The sequence below is a fragment of the Arachis hypogaea genome, chromosome 13 (genome assembly GCF_003086295.3).
Source record: "Arachis hypogaea cultivar Tifrunner chromosome 13, arahy.Tifrunner.gnm2.J5K5, whole genome shotgun sequence".
Lineage (NCBI taxonomy): Eukaryota > Viridiplantae > Streptophyta > Magnoliopsida > Fabales > Fabaceae > Arachis > Arachis hypogaea.
This window is the reverse complement of record NC_092048.1, coordinates 70,533,215-70,557,187: the sequence shown is the minus strand read 5'-3', so window position 1 is coordinate 70,557,187 and position 23,973 is coordinate 70,533,215. Positions and strand designations below refer to the sequence as shown.

The window sequence follows — 23,973 nt, the reverse complement described above, 5'->3', positions numbered from 1 at the left end:
AGGGAGGTTCATCTTCCCAAGTTTCAATGCCAAATAATTTGGCATTGAGCTTCATGATTGCACCAAGGTACTTGGTGACTTGCTCCTCAGTGACATCCTCATTCTCTTCAGAAGAGGAATACTCATCAGAGCTCATGAATGGCATAAGGAGGTTTAATGGAATCTCTATGGTCTCTAGTTGAGCCTCAGATTCTTTTGGTTCCTCAGAGGGAAGCTCCTTATTGATCACTGGATGTCCCAGGAGGTCTTCCTCCTTGGGATTCACGTCCTCTCCTTCCTTCACAGGTTCGGCCATGGTGATTAATTCAATGTCCTTGCACTCTCCTTTTGGATTTTCTTCTGTATTGCTTGGGAGAGTACTAGGAGGGATTTCAGTGATCCTTTTACTCAGCAGGCCCACTTGTGCTTCCAAATTTCTAATGGAAGACCTTGTTTTATTCATGAAACTTACAGTGGCCTTAGATAGATCAGAGACTAAGTTTGCTAAATTAGAGGTATTTTGTTCAGAGTTCTCTGTCTGTTGCTGAGTGGACGATGGAAAAGGTTTACTATTGTTAAACCTGTTTCTTCCACCATTATTAAAGCCTTGTTGAGGCTTTTGATCCTTACATGAGAAATTTGGATGATTTCTCCATGATGGGTTATAGGTGTTTCCATAAGGTTCACCCATATAATTTACCTCTGCTATTGCAGGGTTTTCAGGATCATAAGCTTCTTCTTCAGAAGATGCCTCTTGAGTACTGTTGGATGCAGCTTGTATTCCATTCAGACTCTGAGAAATCATATTGACTTGCTGAGTCAATATTTTATTCTGAGCCAATATGGCATTCAGAGTATCAATTTCAAGAACTCCTTTCTTCATAGGCATCCCATTACTTACAGGATTCCTCTCAGAAGTGTACATGAACTGATTATTAGCAACCATGTCAATGAGTTCTTGAGCTTCTGCAGGCGTTTTCTTTAGGTGAATGGATCCACCTGCAGAAGTGTCCAATGACATCTTTGATAGCTCAGATAAACCATCATAGAATATATCCAGGATGGTCCATTCTGAAAGCATGTCAGAAGGATACTTTTTGGTCAGTTGCTTGTATCTCTCCCAAGCTTCATAGAGGGATTCACCTTCCTTCTGTCTGAAGGTTAGAACATCCACTCTAAGCTTGCTCAGCTTTTGAGGAGGAAAGAACTTGGCTAAGAAAGCCGTGACCAGCTTATCCCAAGAGTTCAGGCTGTCTTTGGGTTGAGAGTCCAACCATATTCTAGCTCTGTCTCTTACAGCAAAAGGGAAAAGCATGAGCCTGTAGACTTCAGGATCTACTCCATTATTCTTAACAGTATCACAGATCTGCAAGAATTCAGTTAAGAACTGAAAAAGATCTTCAGATGGAAGTCCATGAAACTTGCAGTTCTGCTGCATCAGAGAAACTAGCTGAGGTTTCAGCTCAAAATTGTTTGCTTCGATGGTAGGGATGGAGATGCTTCTTCCATGTAAATTGGAATTTGGTGCAGTAAAGTCACCAAGCATCCTCCTTGCATTATTGTTGTTGGGTTCGGCTGCCATCTCCTTTACTTGTTCGAAATTTTCAATAAGGTTGTCTCTGGATTGTTGTAATTTAGCTTCTTTTAGTTTCCTCTTCAGAGTCCTTTCAGGTTCTGGATCAGCTTCAACAAGAATGCCTTTTTCCTTGTTCCTGCTCATAAGAAAGAGAAGAGAACAAGAAAAGAAGAGAAATCCTCTATGTCACAGTAAAGAGGTTCCTTATTGTTAGTAGAAGAAGAAAAGGAATAGGGGTGAAGAAGAATGAAGAATTCAAACACAAGGGTAAGGATAGGAGCAGTGATGTGAGATGAAGAGAAGTGTTAGTAGATGAATAAATAATTAGAAGGAGATGAGGGAGAAGGATTTTCGAAAATTATTTTTGAAAAAGGGTTAGTGATTTTTGAAATTTTAAAATCAAAAGTTAAAATAATTAGTTAATTTAAAAAGAAATTTTGAAAAAGAGGAGAGATATTTTCGAAAATTAGAGAGAGAGAGAGTTAGTTAGGTAGTTTTGAAAAAGATAAGAAACAAACAAAAAGTTAGTTAGTTAGTTGAAACAAATTTTGAAAAGATAAGGAGTTAGGAAGTTAGAAAAGATATTTTGAAATCAAGTTTTTGAAAAAGATATGATAAGAAGATATTTTTGAAAAGATATGATTGAAATTAGTTTTGAAAAAGGTTTGATTTTTAAAATCACAATTAATGACTTGATTCACAAGAAATCACAAGATATGATTCTAGAACTTAAAGTTTGAATCTTTCTTAACAAGTAAGTAACAAACTTGAAATTTTTGAATCAAAACATTAATTGATGATGTTATTTTCGAAAATTATGAGATAAAATTAAGAAAAAGATTTTTAAAAAATATTTTTAAAATTTTCGAAAATAAATAAGAAAAATGAAAAAGATTTGATTTTTTGAAAAAGATTTTGAAAAAGATAAGATTTTTAAATTGAAAATTTGATTTGACTCATAAAAACAACTAGATTTTAAAAAGTTTTGAAAAAGTCAACTCAAATTTTCGAAATTTATGACTGAAAAAGGGAAAGATATTTTTTTTATTTTTGAATTTTTTTATGATGAGAGAGAAAAACAACAAAATGATGCAATGCATGAAAATTTTTAGATCAAAACAATGAATGCATGCAAGAATGCTATGAATGTTAAGATGAACACCAAGAACACTTTAAATGTCAAGATGAACACCAAGAACATATTTTTGAAAATTTTTATATGCAAAGAAAACATGCAAGACACCAAACTTAGAAATCTTTCATGTTTAGACTCTATGGATGCAAGAATGCATATGAAAAACAAGAAAAGATGCAAAACAAGAAAACATCAAGATCAAACAAGAAGACTTACCAAGAACAACTTGAAGATCATGAAGAACACTATGAATGCATGAATTTTTGAAAAATACAAGATGAATATGCAATTGATACCAAACTTTCAACTTGACTCAAGACTCAAACAAGAAACATGAAATATTTTTGAATTTTATGATTTTATGATTTTTTTGTATTTTCTTTTAATTAAATTTTTTTTTCGAAAATCATTTTAAAAAAGAAAAATAAGGATTCCAAAATTTTTAATATGAATTCCAGGAATCTTATGCTCTTTAGTCTAAAGATCCAATCAAAGGGTCAGGCATGGCTTAATAGCCAGTCAAGCTTTAGTATGTAACTAAGACATGACACGCCTAACATGCCCTATCCAGAAGAATTAGACATGGCTTTACAGCCAGCCAGGCTTCAACATGCTTCATGAAACACTAGAATTCATTCTTAAAAATTCTGAAGAAAAAATATATTTTTGAAAACATTTTTATTTAAAATTTTTTTTTTCGAAAACAAAGGAGAAATTTTTGAAAGATTTTTAAAAACTTTTTTAAAATAAAACAAAAAGAAAATTACCTAATCTGAGCAACAAGATGAACCGTCAGTTGTCCAAACTCAAACAATCCCCGGCAATGGCGCCAAAAACTTGATGCACGAAATTGTGATCTCTGGTAATGGCTCCAAAGACTTGGTGCTCTAATCTTAATTCATAATCTATCACAACTTCGATACAACTAACCAGCAAGTGCACTGGGTCGTCCAAGTAATAAACCTTACGTGAGTAAGGGTCGATCCCAAGGAGATTGTTGGTATGAAGCAAGCTATGGTCATCTTGTAAATCTCAGTCAGGAAGATATAAAATAGTTATGGAGTTTTCGAAAATTGAGAAGAAAACAAGGATAGAAATACTTATGTAGATCATTGGTGAGAATTTCAGATAAGCGTGTAGAGATGCTTTCGTTCCTCTGAACCTCTGCTTTCCTGCTGTCTTCATCCAATCAGTCTTACTCCTTTCTATGGCTGGCTTTATGTAAGGATATCACCTTCGTCAATGGCTACTTTTGATCCTCTCTGGAAAATGGTCCGATGCGCTGTCACTGCATGGCTAATCGTCTGGAGGCATCACCCTTGCCAATGGCTGCATCCCATCCTCTTGTGAAAATGGTCCAGATGCTCTGTCACAGTACGGCTAATCATCTGAGGTTCTCGATCATGCTGGAATAGGATTCACCCTCCTTTTGCGTCTGTCACTACCCCCAGCAATCGCAAGTTTGAAGTACGTCACAGTCATTCAATCCCAGAGTCCTACTCGGAATAGCACAGACAAGGTTTAGACTTTCCGGACTCTCATGAATGCCGCCATCAATCTAGCTTATACCACGAAGATTCTGTTAAGAGATCCAAGAGATACTCATTCAATCTAAGGTAGAACGGAAGTGGTTGTCAGGCACGCGTTCATAGGGAATGATGATGATTGTCACGTTCATCACATTCAAGTTGAAGTGCGAATGAATATCTTAGAAGCGGAATAAGTTGAATTGAATAGAAAAACAGTAGTACTTTGCATTAATCTTTGAGGAACAGCAGAGCTCCACACCTTAATCTATGGAGTGTAGAAACTCTACCGTTGAAAATACATAAGTAAAAGGTTCAGGCATGGCCGAATGGCCAGCCCCTCTGATCTAAGAACCAGGCGCCAAAGATGATCCGAAGATGTTCAAATACAATAATAAGAAGTCCTATTTACAATAAACTAGCTACTAGGGTTTACAGAAGTAAGTAATTGATGCATAAATCTACTTCCGGGGCCCACTTGGTGTGTGCATGGGCTGAGCTTGAAGTCTACACGTGGAGAGGTCATTCTTGGAGTTGAATGCCAGCTTTTGTGCCATTTTGGGCGTTGAACTCCACTTTGCAACTTGTTTCTGGCGCTGGACGCCAGAATTGGGCAGAGAGCTGGCGTTGAATGCCAGTTTGCGTCGTCTAAACTTGAGCAAAGTATGGACTATTATATATTGGTGGAAAGCCCTGGATGTCTACTTTCCAACGCAAGTAGAAGCGCGCCATTTTGAGTTCTGTAGCTCCATAAAATCCATTTTGAGTGCAGGGAGGTCAGAATCCAACAGCATCAGTAGTCCTTCTTCAACCTCTAAATCTGATTTTTGCTCAAGTCCCTCAATTTCAGCCAGAAAATACCTGAAATCACAGAAAAACACACAAACTCATAGTAAAGTCCAGAAATGTGAATTTAACATAAAAACTAATGAAAACATCCCTAAAAGTAACTAGATTCTACTAAAAACATACTAAAAACAATGCCAAAAAGTGTATAAATTATCCGCTCATCATGGCGCAAAACACCAGGCTCGGCGTTTAGCGTCGATAGTTTCTAATTCTGGGCATGAATTACGACATCTCCTATGCTAAATGCCAGCATTGGCGTTTAGCGCAAGCTCAGTAGAGAGCTTGCACGTGGTACGAGGCATTTAGCGCCACACGCTCAGTAGTGGCGTTTAACGCCAGCTTGGCAGCAACAAATTTCTTCCTTCTTCTTCTGCACAAACTCTGCCAAACTTGCCCGGATTTTTCCTGAAATAAATAAAGCCTTAATCTACAATGCGACTCAAAGTAGCATTCAAAAAGGCTTCAAACACTAAAAACTCAATAAATTCATATCCAAAATAACAAGAAAAAAAGAGAAGATGCTCACGCATCACAACACCAAACTTGAATGGTTACTTTTCCTCAAGCAACTAAAACAATATAAAATTGTGGAATGAAATTGTCAGAGAATTGAGTTTTCAATTGAGCTCCTGTCCATTCACTGAGTGGGGGTAAATGACACTGTGTTCTTGAACAGTTTCGGCATCTCACTATCCTTTGAAGTGTAGAAGTGTCAAAGTCTTTTAGAGATAGAATTCGGATAAGATTATGAATTCTCTTCCTTTTTAACCTCTAATTATTCCTTGAACACAGCTCTTTCTTATCTTTTCTTCGGTACTTTGCACCTTGAGTCTAGCCGTGACTTCTAAATATTTTCTCTAAAGCTTTACTTGACACAGAAACAACACAAGCACCTGACTGGGGAACTCTTTGAGTTCAGATTTTTCATTTTTATTTTTTCAATCAGTGGTGCTCAGAGCCTTTGGCATTGACGAATGGATTTTCTATCGGTAAAGAATAAGAGTAATCGCGTTGTAAGTATAGTTTCTAAACCAACAGAAAATCCTTTCGTACAAAAGTTTTGGTTGTCACAAGTAACAAACCCAATAAAATTTATAAACCGAAGTATTTGAACCTCGGGTCATCTTCTCAAGGAACTGCAGGGAGGTATTCTTATTATTAGTTATGGAAAACAGTATTTTTGGATTTTTGAAAAAGGTTTGAATGGGAAAAATAGATTGTAGGAATTAATATATCAATAGCTAATAAAACTCTTAGCACGGTATAAAAATTAGAAGTCCTATCCTAATTATCCTTATCAATGGTGATGAGAATCATATTTTGCCCCCACTAAGTCAACCTCTAACTATGAAGGTAAGTCAAGTGGATAAATCAATTTAACACCTAAAGTCCTAGTCAACTCCTAAGGAAAGACTAGAGTTATAGGAATTTAAATCAATCAGCAAAGATAACAATTATCAATCACGATGAGTTTGACAACTCAAGAGTTACCAATTAATCAACCAAAGCCAAAAGGGAAAAATCTAAATTATTTAGATAAATAAAACAAAGCAAAGTCAAATCTGAAATACCTCAAAATATATTAAATAGAAAATCAATCTAAACATAAAGAGTTCATAAACAAAATTGAGAAAATAAATAAAAAGAACATTAAACCTGGAAATTGAGAAGAAATAATCCTAAATCCTTTAAGAGGAATCCTAATCCTAAATCCTAAGAGAGAGGAGATAACCTCTCTCTCTAAAAACTACATCTAAATTATGAAAAGCGAATAATGGAAGACATGTTCATGAATGGATGCATTCTCCCACTTTATAGCCTCTAATCTGTGTTTTCTAGGCCGAAAACTGGATCAAAAACAGCCCAAAAATCGCCTCCAGCGTATTCTGGTACGTACAGGTCGCGGGAAAGTGACGCGGAAGCATCGTCCACGCGTTTGCATGGATTGCGTTTCTACCAGGTCACGCGTCCGCGTGATTTACGCGTTCACGTCACCTGGATTTAGGGAAGCTATGGCAAATTATATATCGTTGTGATGCCCCAGATGTTAGCTTTCCAACGCAACTGAAACCGCATCATTTAAACCTATGTAGCTCAAGTTATGGTCGATTTAGTACCAAGAGGTCAGGCTGGACAGCTTTAGCAGTTCCTTCAGTTTCTTGTATTCCTTCCACTTTTGCATGCTTCCTTTCCATCCTCTAAGCCATTCCTGCCCTGTAATCCCTGAAATCACTTAACACACATATCAAGGCATCGAATGGTAATAAGAGGGGATCAAAATTAATAAAATTAAGGTCAAAGAAACATGTTTTCAATCATAGCACAAAATCAGGAAGGAAAACGTAAAACATGCGATTTCTATGAATAAGTGGGTAAAGGCTTGATAAAATCCACTCAATTGAGCACAAGATAAATTGTAAAATAGTGGTTTATCAACCTTCCCACACTTAAACATTAGCATGTTTTAATGCTAAGCTCAAGAGAAGCTATAAAGGGGTGAAGAGCAATGATAGAATGTATAAAATGCAACCTATCGATATGAATGCAACTACATGCAGAATGTTTCTACCTACTTGGTTAAAAGTAAATAAATCTTCCAAGAAGAGACATGAACTGGATTTCACTAATTCAAATTATAAAATAAAGTACAAGTAAACTTGTAAGAAGAAGATAGCTCATGAAAGCCAGGAACAAAGAATCGAGCATCGAACCCTCACTGGAAGTGTATGCACTCTAATCACTCAGGTGTTTAAGGTTCGATCTCTCAATTCTCTACTAATCTTGCTTTCTAAGGCTTACTCTTCATTTAACAATCAACATAAATTTAATGCACAAATACACATATCAAGAGGTCTTTTAAGGGTTGTAATGGGGTTAGGGTCAAGGTAGGATTGTATTTGGCCAAGTGGACTAAAATCTGAATCCTTAATTAACTTAAACTTTTCACCTATCTTTAGACAATCCATGTAATCATAATACCACATCTAACTATCTATTAACCGTGTTTTCCATATATTCATGCATTCTAATTTCAAGTACAGTACATATGCATTGCTTTCACTATTTACTTTGGGGCATTTTGTCCCCTTTTTATTATTTGCTCTTTTTCTTTTCTTTTTCTCCTTTATTTTTTTCTTTTTTTTTCTTTTTCTCTTATTTATTTATTTATTTATTTATTTTCTCAATGCATATGATTAAATTATTGAATGCATGAACATGTCCTAAACATTTCTTTCACATTTTCATAAAGATATACAATGCCCAATTCTTAAACCAAACGTTTCCAAACCCACTTTTCCCACACTTAAATCATAAGCACTCTCACTAGTCTAAGCTAACCAAGGATTCAAATTAAGGACATTATTGTTTTCCGCTTAGAGTTAGTGATGAGCTAAAGTAAAGAACAAAGGGGTAAAATAGGCTCAAAATTGGTTCGCAAGGGATAATGAAGGGGTATGGCCATATGGGTATGTAAGCTCAGTGAAACAAAGGCCTCAATCATATAAGTGCATGCATACATTAAACCATGGAAATATAGAATTAAGCAAGACAAAGATCACAATTTTAGAGAGAACAACACACACCAAAAATAAATTTATTGGTTGATAAGATGCAACCAATTCAAATAGGCTCAAAAATCTCACAGGTTTTGTGTGTTTGAGCTCTAATCCATGTTCCAGTATAATATTTCTTCAAACAAGTTTAACAAAAAAATTTAATTCAAATTAGTGAAATATTATAAAATAATTTCTTGGAAAAGAAAATATTATTTTAACCAAGTGGTGGTAAAATATGCACAAAATCAAATAAATATGCAATCAAACATGAAAATGTAACAACTAACAAGGAAAATAAACCATTGGTGTTGAGAAGAAAATAACTAACCCATGGAGATCGGTATCGACCTCCCCACACTTAAAGATTGCACCGTCCTCGGTGCATGCTGAGATGTGCAAGTGGACGGGGGTTGTGGTTCCTCAGCTGGGGCTCTTTTTGTTCTTTTTCTTGCCGGTGGTTTAGGAGTAGCTTTCTCTTTACCCTTCTTGGTGGCCATCCTGAAAAGGAAAAAAGAAAGTAACTTTTAAAGCTAAGGGTTAGAGCAAGGAAGAGAGCGGGAAAGGTGGTAATCAATGCACAATAAAGAAGAATGACGTTAACACATGGTCATGACTACATGTGAAAAGTTCATCAATGGAAATATAGCAAGTGCATGTGATGACAATTAAATGCAAGATGTTTATTGGCATGCTGGCAAAGACATGAGTAGCATAGAACAAGCATTCCATGTCCAAGTTAGATTACCAAGTCTTTCAAACTAACATGTTTGAATAACAATTATATTTAATTAATAAAATATAAAAAGAGTTTTGTGAAAAGCAAGCATTTAGAGTAGTAGAATAAAAGAAATCTAAAAATAGTGCACAATGCCATACGGGTGTTTTCACAAACACATAGCATGCATGGTAAATAAGTTATTGAATGTATTAAATTGAACATACAAGCAATCCTTTAAAAAGTAATATATAATTGTCAAACAATTCCTTTAATAATCCACAAGCAAAATATAGAAAATAATGACCCAAATAAATTTCTAACACCAATGAAAATAATGCAATGAATGAAAGTATCCAAATAAATTAGATGAAATAGAATGGAAGTGAAGAGGGATGAGAAGTTAAAGAGATGAAGAAGAAGAAAGTAAGAAAAGGAAGAAGAAAGAAGAAAAGATAAAAGAAATTAGGATTAGAAAAGAAAAGATAAGATAATTGGCGCTGATCTGGATAAGTTGTGTGGCGCAGGCGACGCGGACGCGTGAGCGACGCGGTCGTGTGGTGTGCAATAATTATCAGGTGACGCGGACGCGTGGGTCATGCGATCGCGTGGCCTGATTTGTGCGATTGGCACGAGTGCAGCATCGCGTTCGTGCAACTCTCTGTTTGAAACTCATTTTGCCAAATTTTAGGGTGACGCGGTTGCGTGGTTGACGCGATCGCGTGAATGGCCATTTTTGAAAAGCGACACGAACGCGTTGGGCACGCGTTCGCGTGGGAGGGCTTGGGCTTCTAGCACGAGTCCAGCCCTATTCCAGCCCAAAATACTGTCATACACCCATTTACGTCGATTTTACAGAGCCACGCGTTCGCGTGGGTTACGCGGACGCGTGGGAGGCTATTTCGCAAACGATGCGAACGCGTCAGCGATGCGGTTACGTGATCATATTTGTGCCTAAGGCACGCCTCCAGCCACGCTTTCGCGTAACTCTCTGTTTACTTTTCTTTTCTTCCTAATGCACCTGTGACGCGGGCGCGTCAGCGACGCTTACGCGTCGCGTGTGTGTTTTTTTTTATGTAAAAAAAAATGCAAAATGCAGAATGCAGATGCTTATGCAAAATTTATGAATGACCACTAATAAAAATGAAAATAAAATAAAATAAAACTAAGAATAAAAATGAAAGATCTTACCATGGTGGGTTGTCTCCCACCTAGCATTTTTAGTTATTGTCCTTAAGTTGGACATTTGGAGAGTCCTTTGTTATGGTGGCTTGTGCTTGAACTCTTCCAGGAATCTCCACCAATGTTTGTGATTCCAATGGCCTCCGAGGTCCCAAACTAGGCGCAGAAAGCCTTCAAGCAGGTTAAAGCAAGTGACAAGGCCCCAAGAGTGTTGATTTCTAGATTGAATTCCGGGGTCCCAAACCTTGCTTTTGCACTCGTCTTCTTGTTGATCATCATGATTCCATCCGGGTAGCAAGCAATCTGAATTCTCACTAAAGCGGCCAACCAACTTCCTAGACCTATTCAGTTGAGCTTTACACCAACCTTTGTATTTAAACTTTAAGCTTTCCACCATATTGAATCTTGCATGACGACTCCTACCACTAACCATTTCTCGCTTGCTCTTATAGCCACAAACAGCTCTAAGCTGACCATCTGTCTCAAGCAAAGCATATTCAAGTGAGCTAATTAAGGTTAGAGATGAGAGATTTACCCACTTGAATGAAGGGATGGATGGTGATGGCTTTGGGGGAGAGGTCTCCAACAACTTTGGCAAGGTGTTTTCAAGCTCCATTACCTTGTGCTCTTCCTTGACAACTTCCACCTCTTTGCGAGCTTCTTCAAATCCAACCTCTTCCTCTTGGTAGCTTTCTTCTAAATCAAACTCTTCTTTATGGCTTACCAAGGGCATGGGAGGTTGTGCTTCCTCTTCCTTAATCTCCATCTCTTGATCAACCTCTGCAAAATCTTCAACCATGATATGCCTTGGAGGTTGTACACCCTCTTCAACATCAAATTCAAACTTCTCAGCGGAATCCTGTACAGTTCTCGATTCTGATGGAGGTTTAGCATCTCCTAAATCTTCAACCATTTCTTCCTCTACAACTATTGTGGCTTCCTCCACTTGTTCCAATACAAAGCCATGTTCCTCATTGTCCACCGAAGTTTCTAGTGTCTCCTTCCTGCTACGCTCTTCTTTTGATTCTTCACATGCAGCCATGGGAGTACTTTGAGTGCTCAAATGTTGAGAAGCTAATTTATTTACTACCTCGGTTAAGGCAGTCACGAGTTCCAGTACATCCCTTTGCATTTTCGCTTGCCCTTGAAGAAGACCACGAAGGATGTCATCCATTGGAGATTGGGGTGGATATGAGGGTTCATTATTTTGGAGAAAGGGTTCATAATAGGAAGGTGGTTCTTCTTGATAAGGATATGGAGATGGTGAATATTGAGGTGGTGGTTCTGGGTGTGGTTCATATGGTGGTTGGTGTGGTGGATACAGGTTAGGGTCATATGGTGGTGTTTGGTGGTAAGGGGCTTGTGAGTATGGTGGTTCAAAGTTGTGTTGAGGAGATGGTTCATAAGCATATGGCGGGGCTTGTTGGTAACTACAAGGGGTCCACCATAGTCATCATTTTGGTATGCATCACAGAATGGTTGTTGGTTATAGTGCATTGAAGGGGGTTGTTGCCAAGAGGGTTGATCAAATCCTTGTAGCTCCTCCCATCTTTGATTCTTCCAACCTTGATGCCTATTTTCATTATAGTTTCCATTCCTTACAACAACATTGGAACCAAACTTAAAGCGATGGGGGTGAGAACTCATAATAGCAAATAAAATTAAAAACGAAAATAAAAATAAATTTAAATTAAAAGGTTATTGAAATTTAAATTTTTGAATTTGAAAATTAAATTTTGAATTTTGAATTTTTAAATTTTGAATTTTGAATTTTTGAATTTTGAAATTTGAAATTTGAATTTTAAATATTGAAATTTGAAATTTGATTTTGAAATAAGATAAGGTTTTGAAAAAGATATGATTTTTGAAAAAGATTTGAATTTTGAAATTTAAAACTAAGATAAGATAAGATAAAAATTTTAAAATAGAAATCTGAAATTTTTTTTTATGCAAATTTCGAAAATTCAATTAAAATAAAGAGAAAAGATATTTTTGAATTAAATGAGGAAAGAGAAAAATAATAAAATGACACCAAACTTAAAATTTTTAGATCAAAATGAAGAGAACAACTAAGAACAACTTGAAGGTCAAGATGAACACGAAGAACAAATTTTTGAAAAATTTTTAATAACTAAATAAAAATCAATAACCTCTTAATTTATGAAAAAGTAAAAATAAAAACAAAAATAAAAACAAATAAACAGGCAAAAAGCAAATATTTATAATAACCAATAATAAGGCACACGTTTGCAATTCCCTGGCAGCGGCGCCATTTTGACGAACGGATTTTCTATCGGTAAAGAATAAGAGTAATTGCGTTGTAAGTATAGTTTCTAAACCAACAGAAAATCCTTTCGTACAAAAGTTTTGGTTGTCACAAGTAACAAACCCAATAAAATTTATAAACCGAAGTATTCGAACCTCGGGTCGTCTTCTCAAGGAACTGCAGGGAGGTGTTCTTATTATTAGTTATGGAAAACAGTATTTTTAGATTTTTGAAAAAGGTTTGAATGAGAAAAATAGATTGCAGGAATGAATATATCAATAGCTAATAAAACTCTTGGAACGGTATGAAAATTAGAAGTCCTATCCTAGTTATCCTTATCAATGGTGATGAGAATTATATTTTGCCCCCCACTAAGTCAACCTCTAACTATGAAGGTAAGTCAAGTGGATAAATCAATTTAACACCTAAAGTCCTAGTCAACTCCTAAGGAAATTAAAGACTAGAGTTATAGGAATTTAAATCAATCAGCAAAGATAACAATTATCAATCACGATGAGTTTGACAACTCAAGAGTTACCAATTAATCAACCAAAGCCAAAAGGAAAAAATCTAAATTATTTAGATAAATAAAACAAAGCAAAGTCAAATCTGAAATACCTCAAAATATATTAAATAGAAAATCAATCTAAACATAAAGAGTTCATAAACAAAATTGAGAAAATAAATAAAAGAACATTAAACCTGGAAATTGAGAAGAAATAATCCTAAATCCTTTAAGAGGAATCCTAATCCTAAATCCTAAGAGAGAGGAGAGAACCTCTCTCTCTAAAAACTACATCTAAATTATGAAAAGCGAATAATGGAAGACGTGTTCATGAATGGATGCATTCCCCCACTTTATAGCCTCTAATCTATGTTTTCTGGGCCGAAAACTGGATCAAAAACAGCTCAGAAATCGCCTCCAGCATATTCTGGTACGTACAGGTCGTGGGAAAGTGACGCGGACGCGTCGTCCACGCATTTGCATGGATTGCGTTTCTGCCAGGTCACGCGTCCGCGTGATCCACATTTTTGCATTGCCTGGATTCAGAGCAGCTTTGGCAAATTATATATCGTTGCGAAGCCCCGGATGTTAGCCTTCCAACGCAACTGGAACCGCGTCATTTAAACCTCTGTAGCTTAAGTTATGGTCGATTTAGTACCAAGAGGTCAGGCTAGACAACTTTAGCAGTTCCTTCAGTTTCTTGTATTCCTTCCACTTTTGCATGCTTCCTTTCCATCCTCTAAGCCATTCCTGCCCTGTAAACCCTGAAATCACTTAACACACATATCAAGGCATCGAATGGTAATAAGAGAGGATCAAAATTAATAAAATTAAGGTCAAAGAAACATGTTTTCAATCATAGCACAAAATCAGGAAGGAAAACTTAAAACATGCGATTTCTATGAATAAGTGGGTAAGGACTTGATAAAATCCACTCAATTGAGCACAAGATAAATCGTAAAATAGTGGTTTATCAGGCATACTCTTTTATTTGCACTTGGTCACGACTCTTAGAGCTCTGTCTCAAGAATTCCTTGACGCATTCACACCACAAGCATATGGCTAGGAAAATAACTCTTTGAACTTTTAATCATATTTGACCTTCTTAGCCATTGATGCTCAGTTCCATGGACCTTACTTTCTATTTTCTTTTTCTTTTTGATGTCTATTTTGCTCTAAAGATTAATTTCTTGTTTAATTTAGAGAATCTATAATACTTCTCTAAATTCCTATGCTTCAAAACTCAACACTCTCAACTTTAATATCAATTTCGCACTATTCATTTCATACATTCAGAACCATGGATAATACCACCACATCAAGACAAATAAGACACTTTAGGATATATAACTCAATTTCTCATGCAATTACATTACTTTTCTTTTGTTTTTCTTTCAAGCTCAATGAGTAATACATGAGACCACTTTTCAAAATAATTAGAAACTAAAGAGAATTAAAAATACTAATTATAACTAGACTTAATAACTCTAAACAGGATCATGCAAAAGACACTAATAAGCACTAGAAAATAGGAGATAATAATAATAATAGAGCTAAAATAGGAAAATAGGCGTAAAAAGAACTGAACCACCTCAGGTGTCATGGTGGCTACCTCCTCCTCCTGACAGACCTCCTGGGAATCCTCTCCAAGCTCCAAAGTTGTGCCTCAGCTCATCTATATCCCACCTCTGCTTCTGCTGTTCCTCCACTAGCTGTTGGAGAAGGGCAGAGTGGCCCTCATAATCGATCCTCAACTGATCAACAGATGATGTCAAATGCACAATAGATGCTGTCAGCTGATCCCAATAGTCCCGTTTATTTGTCAATTTAGATCTATACTTCGACGAGATTATTTTTGTAAAAATTGCTAACCAACGATTTCCCTCACATCGTAGTACAAAGGTGAGTTTTTCGAGTCGGGAATAGTGTGTTTCCGCATTCTGGAAAACCTTGCTTATGAAATATACGGGTCTTTGCATTTTTTAATCGTCTTTTCGAACGAGCGCTGCGGCCAGTGCTTCATTCGTTATGGATAAGTAGAGGTAAAGCATCTTCTCCGTTTTGGGTTTGGAGAGTGTGGGGGGTTCTGCGAATACCTTTTTAAAGTGTTTGAAGGCTTCTTCGTACTCAGGTTCCCATTCAAAACTTATACCCATTTTCATGAGTATGAAGAAAGGGACAACTCTCTGGGTCGAGGTTTCGAGGAAGTAGGAAAGGGCAACTAATCGACCGGTCAGTCTTTCGACATCCTTGAGACTTGCCGGGATGCTCATGTCAAGAATGGCCTTCCATGTTTCTGGGTTTGCCTCTACCCCCCGTTGAGTGATCATGAAGCCTAGGAACTTCCCGGCTTCTATCTTGAAGGCGCACTTTGTCGGGTTAAGGCGCATTTGGTGCTTCCTTACGGTGTCCAATAGGAGTTCGAGGCCATTAATAAACTCCTTACCGGTTTGGGTTTTAGCTAGGATGTCATCTATGTAGACTTCTAGCTTGGTTCCGGAGAGGTCTTTAAATATTTTGGTGGCGAGCCTCTAGTAGGTGGCACTAGTATTTTTTAATCCGAATGGCATGACCGTGTAGTAGTACGTGCTGTCGGGGTCACAAAGGTGATTTTCTCCTCGTCAGGCCGGTGCATGGGTATTTGATTGTACCCATTATAGGCATCCATGAAGCTGAGGGACTAATGTCCCAAGATGGCGTCGACTAGTCTGTCGACGTTTGGTAGGGGAAAGACGTATTTATCATATGCTTTATTTAAATTCGTGTAATCGATGCACATTTGCAAGTTGCCATCTGCCTTTTTGATGAGTAAAACGTTGGCCAACCAGGTCGCATAAGGGATTTCTCAGATGAAGCCTGCTTCAAGTAGAGCTTTGGCTTGTTTTTTGACTTCGGATGCTCTGTCAGTGGACATTTTCCTTCTCCTCTAAGCCATCGGTTTGGCTTTTGGATTCACGACCAAATGGTGGGACATTAGATTAGGGTCTATGCCTAGCATGTCAGCCAGGATGAACGCGAACAAGTCCCTATTCTATTTTAGGAGCTTAACTAGATCATCCTTTAGGTTGTAGGGTAAGTTTTTGTTGATGAATGTGAATTCTTCCTTGGTATTCGCTATTTGTAGTTTTTCCATGTCTCCGTCTAGTTCTGGTCAGGGCTGACTATTTTGGCATGCATCGAGGTCGGTGAGAACGATGCCTGCCACGTCTCAGGATCTCTTGCGGAGGGCCAAGCTAGTGTTGTCGCACTCCACTACAACTTCCTGGTCCCCGTGTATCGTTCTGATAGTGCTATTGTTGGCCTGAAACTTCATGATTAGGAACTTGGTGAAGATGATGGTGAATAGATCGTTGATCGTCTTTTTTCCAAGGATGATGCTATAGGCAGTGGAATCTTTGAGGACCACGAACTCAGAGAGTATGGTTTTTCTCTGGCTCCCAGTTTCGATGGTTAGTGGTAACACTATGGAACCATCTGGTTTGAGAAAGTTATCCTCGAGTCCGGTTATCCCATTGCAATGGCTTTACAGATTTTCATTTCAGAGACCTAGCTTAGCGAAGGCTCCTCAGAGGAGGATGTTGGAGTCGGCTCCAGTATCGATCAGTATTCTTTTCACCAGACTGGTCCCAACCCTTGCCGAGATGTCGAAGGGGGCGTCTTCTGCTAAGGTGATGTGTTGGCAGTCATCGGCGGAGAACGTGATCGCCGCTGGAACTGAAGAGGTTGGTGCTTGATTTTTTTACGGCTAGGGCTTTGAGATCCTCTTTTAGTGATGATTTTGACTTTTTTGGATGATCTTTCTCTTTCAGCTTTCCTGGGTTCTCAAATGATCTTGGCAAACTTGGGAAGTTTTCCATCTCGAATGGCTTGTTCGAGAGCGTCCTTTAGATTGAAGAAATCTTGGGTTTTATGTCCGTAACCTCGATGGTAATTGTAATATTGACTCTTATTGCTGCCAATCCATTCCTTCAGTTGTCGCGCCTTCGAGAGGATACCTTGTTCTGCTATTTTATGGTAGATCTCTGTGATAGAGGCGGGTAGGGGGTCTTGGTCGTGAACTTTCCTACCCTGGGTGGTCGGTTGGGGCAACGAATTTGAACTGTACTTTCGGGGTATCTTTTGGTGGTGGGTTGCTACGAGGTGCCATGCTGCCGTTTATTGGCAGCCATGACTTGGCTTGCTATTTTTTATTTATGTATTCTCTGGAGACGTTTTGAATTCCTGCATGGTCTAGACTGGTTTGGTAGTGAGATGCTTCCAAAAGTCTTCGTTCATGAGGCTGTTGGTTACACAAAGACTGGCTATCGAGTTCGTGAGTCCATCGACCGTCAGGCATTCATCGTTGAACCTGTCGAGGTATTTCTTCGTGGATTAGTCTTGTCTTTGAGTGATTTCGAGTAGGCTGATTGGGTGTTTTATTTTGGTGATCTAGGTGGTGAACTATGCCATAAACTTTCTGGATACGTCATCGAAGCTGGCTATAGAGACGTTGGAAAGGACGTTGAACCACTTAATTGCAGGGCTGGCTAGGGTTATCAGAAAGGCTCTGTATCGAACCGCATCGGCGGCCCCCTCCAGGTTCATCCTGGCCTCAAAGGCCGTGAGATGTTCTTATGGGCCTTTGGTCCCATCGTATTTCATGTCGGTGGACTTGTCGAAACCTTTCGGGAGTTTGGCTTTCAGGATTTTTTCCATGAATGGGTGTAATTGCTCCCCCCCTTGTTCCTTCTTGAATTTGGCCTCAAATACTTCAGAAATGAGTTGGATTTGGGCTTCGATGAGCTCAGAAATTGCCAGCCATATTTTCTTTAAGTTGGCCATGTGCCGAGTGCCACGCGTACACGTCGCTTGACGATATTTCTGGTCATGCGTACGCGGAACTGGGAAGATTTCCAAACTTCATTTCTTCATGAATTCTCCACTTTTACATGCTTTTTCTTCATTCCTTCAATCAATTCTTTGCCTTTTAAACCTAAAATCACTTCATCAAACACATCAAGACATCGAATGGATGTAGCTCAAGTTATGGTCGATTTAGTACCAAGAGGTCAGGCTGGACAGCTTTAGCAGTTCCTTCAGTTTCTTGTATTCCTTCCACTTTTGCATGCTTCCTTTCCATCCTCTAAGCCATTCCTGCCCTGTAATCCCTGAAATCACTTAACACACATATCAAGGCATCGAATGGTAATAAGAGGGGATCAAAATTAATAAAATTAAGGTCAAAGAAACATGTTTTCAATCATAGCACAAAATCAGGAAGGAAAACGTAAAACATGCGATTTCTATGAATAAGTGGGTAAAGGCTTGATAAAATCCACTCAATTGAGCACAAGATAAATTGTAAAATAGTGGTTTATCAACCTTCCCACACTTAAACATTAGCATGTTCTAATGCTAAGCTCAAGAGAAGCTATAAAGGGGTGAAGAGCAATGATAGAATGTATAAAATGCAACCTATCGATATGAATGCAACTACATGCAGAATGTTTCTACCTACTTGGTTAAAAGTAAATAAATCTTCCAAGAAGAGACATGAACTGGATTTCACTAATTCAAATTATAAAATAAAGTACAAGTAAACTTGTAAGAAGAAGATAGCTCATGAAAGCCAGGAACAAAGAATCGAGCATCGAACCCTCACTGGAAGTGTATGCACTCTAATCACTCAGGTGTTTAAGGTTCGATCTCTCAATTCTCTACTAATCTTGCTTTCTAAGGCTTACTCTTCATTTAACAATCAACATAAATTTAATGCACAAATACACATATCAAGAGGTCTTTTAAGGGTTGTAATGGGGTTAGGGTCAAGGTAGGATTGTATTTGGCCAAGTGGACTAAAATCTGAATCCTTAATTAACTTAAACTTTTCACCTATCTTTAGACAATCCATGTAATCATAATACCACATCTAACTATCTATTAACCGTGTTTTCCATATATTCATGCATTCTAATTTCAAGTACAGTACATATGCATTGCTTTCACTATTTACTTTGGGGCATTTTGTCCCCTTTTTATTATTTGCTCTTTTTCTTTTCTTTTTCTCCTTTATTTTTTTCTTTTTTTTCTTTTTCTCTTATTTATTTATTTATTTATTTATTTTCTCAATGCATATGATTAAATTATTGAATGCATGAACATGTCCTAAACATTTCTTTCACATTTTCATAAAGATATACAATGCCCAATTCTTAAACCAAACGTTTCCAAACCCACTTTTCCCACACTTAAATCATAAGCACTCTCACTAGTCTAAGCTAACCAAGGATTCAAATTAAGGACATTATTGTTTTCCGCTTAGAGTTAGTGATGAGCTAAAGTAAAGAACAAAGGGGTAAAATAGGCTCAAAATTGGTTCGCAAGGGATAATGAAGGGGTATGGCCATATGGGTATGTAAGCTCAGTGAAACAAAGGCCTCAATCATATAAGTGCATGCATACATTAAACCATGGAAATATAGAATTAAGCAAGACAAAGATCACAATTTTAGAGAGAACAACACACACCAAAAATAAATTTATTGGTTGATAAGATGCAACCAATTCAAATAGGCTCAAAAATCTCACAGGTTTTGTGTGTTTGAGCTCTAATCCATGTTCCAGTATAATATTTCTTCAAACAAGTTTAACAAAAAAATTTAATTCAAATTAGTGAAATATTATAAAATAATTTCTTGGAAAAGAAAATATTATTTTAACCAAGTGGTGGTAAAATATGCACAAAATCAAATAAATATGCAATCAAACATGAAAATGTAACAACTAACAAGGAAAATAAACCATTGGTGTTGAGAAGAAAATAACTAACCCATGGAGATCGGTATCGACCTCCCCACACTTAAAGATTGCACCGTCCTCGGTGCATGCTGAGATGTGCAAGTGGACGGGGGTTGTGGTTCCTCAGCTGGGGCTCTTTTTGTTCTTTTTCTTGCCGGTGGTTTAGGAGTAGCTTTCTCTTTACCCTTCTTGGTGGCCATCCTGAAAAGGAAAAAAGAAAGTAACTTTTAAAGCTAAGGGTTAGAGCAAGGAAGAGAGCGGGAAAGGTGGTAATCAATGCACAATAAAGAAGAATGACGTTAACACATGGTCATGACTACATGTGAAAAGTTCATCAATGGAAATATAGCAAGTGCATGTGATGACAATTAAATGCAAGATGTTTATTGGCATGCTGGCAAAGACATGAGTAGCATAGAACAAGCATTCCATGTCCAAGTTAGATTACCAAGTCTTTCAAACTAACATGTTTGAATAACAATTATATTTAATTAATAAAATATAAAAAGAGTTTTGTGAAAAGCAAGCATTTAGAGTAGTAGAATAAAAGAAATCTAAAAATAGTGCACAATGCCATACGGGTGTTTTCACAAACACATAGCATGCATGGTAAATAAGTTATTGAATGTATTAAATTGAACATACAAGCAATCCTTTAAAAAGTAATATATAATTGTCAAACAATTCCTTTAATAATCCACAAGCAAAATATAGAAAATAATGACCCAAATAAATTTCTAACACCAATGAAAATAATGCAATGAATGAAAGTATCCAAATAAATTAGATGAAATAGAATGGAAGTGAAGAGGGATGAGAAGTTAAAGAGATGAAGAAGAAGAAAGTAAGAAAAGGAAGAAGAAAGAAGAAAAGATAAAAGAAATTAGGATTAGAAAAGAAAAGATAAGATAATTGGCGCTGATCTGGATAAGTTGTGTGGCGCAGGCGACGCGGACGCGTGAGCGACGCGGTCGTGTGGTGTGCAATAATTATCAGGTGACGCGGACGCGTGGGTCATGCGATCGCGTGGCCTGATTTGTGCGATTGGCGCGAGTGCAGCATCGCGTTCGTGCAACTCTCTGTTTGAAACTCATTTTGCCAAATTTTAGGGTGACGCGGTTGCGTGGTTGACGCGATCGCGTGAATGGCCATTTTTGAAAAGCGACACGAACGCGTTGGGCACGCGTTCGCGTGGGAGGGCTTGGGCTTCTAGCACGAGTCCAGCCCTATTCCAGCCCAAAATACTGTCATACACCCATTTACGTCGATTTTACAGAGCCACGCGTTCGCGTGGGTTACGCGGACGCGTGGGAGGCTATTTCGCAAACGATGCGAACGCGTCAGCGATGCGGTTACGTGATCATATTTGTGCCTAAGGCACGCCTCCAGCCACGCTTTCGTGTAACTCTCTGTTTACTTTTCTTTTCTTCCTAATGCACCTGTGACGCGGGCGCGTCAGCGACGCTTACGCGTCGCGTGTGTGTTTTTTTTTATGTAAAAAAAAATGCAAAATGCAGAATGCAGATGCTTATGCAAAATTTATGAATGACCACTAATAAAAATGAAAATAAAATAAAATAAAACTAAGAATAAAAATGAAAGATCTTACCATGGTGGGTTGTCTCCCACCTAGCATTTTTAGTTATTGTCCTTAAGTTGGACATTTGGAGAGTCCTTTGTTATGGTGGCTTGTGCTTGAACTCTTCCAGGAATCTCCACCAATGTTTGTGATTCCAATGGCCTCCGAGGTCCCAAACTAGGCGCAGAAAGCCTTCAAGCAGGTTAAAGCAAGTGACAAGGCCCCAAGAGTGTTGATTTCTAGATTGAATTCCGGGGTCCCAAACCTTGCTTTTGCACTCGTCTTCTTGTTGATCATCATGATTCCATCCGGGTAGCAAGCAATCTGAATTCTCACTAAAGCGGCCAACCAACTTCCTAGACCTATTCAGTTGAGCTTTACACCAACCTTTGTATTTAAACTTTAAGCTTTCCACCATATTGAATCTTGCATGACGACTCCTACCACTAACCATTTCTCGCTTGCTCTTATAGCCACAAACAGCTCTAAGCTGACCATCTGTCTCAAGCAAAGCATATTCAAGTGAGCTAATTAAGGTTAGAGATGAGAGATTTACCCACTTGAATGAAGGGATGGATGGTGATGGCTTTGGGGGAGAGGTCTCCAACAACTTTGGCAAGGTGTTTTCAAGCTCCATTACCTTGTGCTCTTCCTTGACAACTTCCACCTCTTTGCGAGCTTCTTCAAATCCAACCTCTTCCTCTTGGTAGCTTTCTTCTAAATCAAACTCTTCTTTATGGCTTACCAAGGGCATGGGAGGTTGTGCTTCCTCTTCCTTAATCTCCATCTCTTGATCAACCTCTGCAAAATCTTCAACCATGATATGCCTTGGAGGTTGTACACCCTCTTCAACATCAAATTCAAACTTCTCAGCGGAATCCTGTACAGTTCTCGATTCTGATGGAGGTTTAGCATCTCCTAAATCTTCAACCATTTCTTCCTCTACAACTATTGTGGCTTCCTCCACTTGTTCCAATACAAAGCCATGTTCCTCATTGTCCACCGAAGTTTCTAGTGTCTCCTTCCTGCTACGCTCTTCTTTTGATTCTTCACATGCAGCCATGGGAGTACTTTGAGTGCTCAAATGTTGAGAAGCTAATTTATTTACTACCTCGGTTAAGGCAGTCACGAGTTCCAGTACATCCCTTTGCATTTTCGCTTGCCCTTGAAGAAGACCACGAAGGATGTCATCCATTGGAGATTGGGGTGGATATGAGGGTTCATTATTTTGGAGAAAGGGTTCATAATAGGAAGGTGGTTCTTCTTGATAAGGATATGGAGATGGTGAATATTGAGGTGGTGGTTCTGGGTGTGGTTCATATGGTGGTTGGTGTGGTGGATACAGGTTAGGGTCATATGGTGGTGTTTGGTGGTAAGGGGCTTGTGAGTATGGTGGTTCAAAGTTGTGTTGAGGAGATGGTTCATAAGCATATGGCGGGGCTTGTTGGTAACTACAAGGGGTCCACCATAGTCATCATTTTGGTATGCATCACAGAATGGTTGTTGGTTATAGTGCATTGAAGGGGGTTGTTGCCAAGAGGGTTGATCAAATCCTTGTAGCTCCTCCCATCTTTGATTCTTCCAACCTTGATGCCTATTTTCATTATAGTTTCCATTCCTTACAACAACATTGGAACCAAACTTAAAGCGATGGGGGTGAGAACTCATAATAGCAAATAAAATTAAAAACGAAAATAAAAATAAATTTAAATTAAAAGGTTATTGAAATTTAAATTTTTGAATTTGAAAATTAAATTTTGAATTTTGAATTTTTAAATTTTGAATTTTGAATTTTTGAATTTTGAAATTTGAAATTTGAATTTTAAATATTGAAATTTGAAATTTGATTTTGAAATAAGATAAGGTTTTGAAAAAGATATGATTTTTGAAAAAGATTTGAATTTTGAAATTTAAAACTAAGATAAGATAAGATAAAAATTTTAAAATAGAAATCTGAAATTTTTTTTATGCAAATTTCGAAAATTCAATTAAAATAAAGAGAAAAGATATTTTTGAATTAAACGAGGAAAGAGAAAAATAATAAAATGACACCAAACTTAAAATTTTTAGATCAAAATGAAGAGAACAACTAAGAACAACTTGAAGGTCAAGATGAACACGAAGAACAAATTTTTGAAAAATTTTTAATAACTAAATAAAAATCAATAACCTCTTAATTTATGAAAAAGTAAAAATAAAAACAAAAATAAAAACAAATAAACAGGCAAAAAGCAAATATTTATAATAACCAATAATAAGGCACACGTTTGCAATTCCCTGGCAGCGGCGCCATTTTGACGAACGGATTTTCTATCGGTAAAGAATAA

At 37.6% G+C, this 23,973-nt stretch overlaps 1 non-coding gene across 1 annotated transcript; it reads left to right on the top strand.

Annotated features, from left to right (window-relative positions):
• The first annotated feature begins 1,054 nt into the window (after nt 1-1,054).
• LOC112739268 (small nucleolar RNA R71) lies at nt 1,055-1,162 on the top strand. The gene has a single exon (XR_003170203.1). It is a non-coding gene; the product is annotated as a small nucleolar RNA R71 (small nucleolar RNA).
• The last annotated feature ends 22,811 nt before the right edge of the window (nt 1,163-23,973 follow it).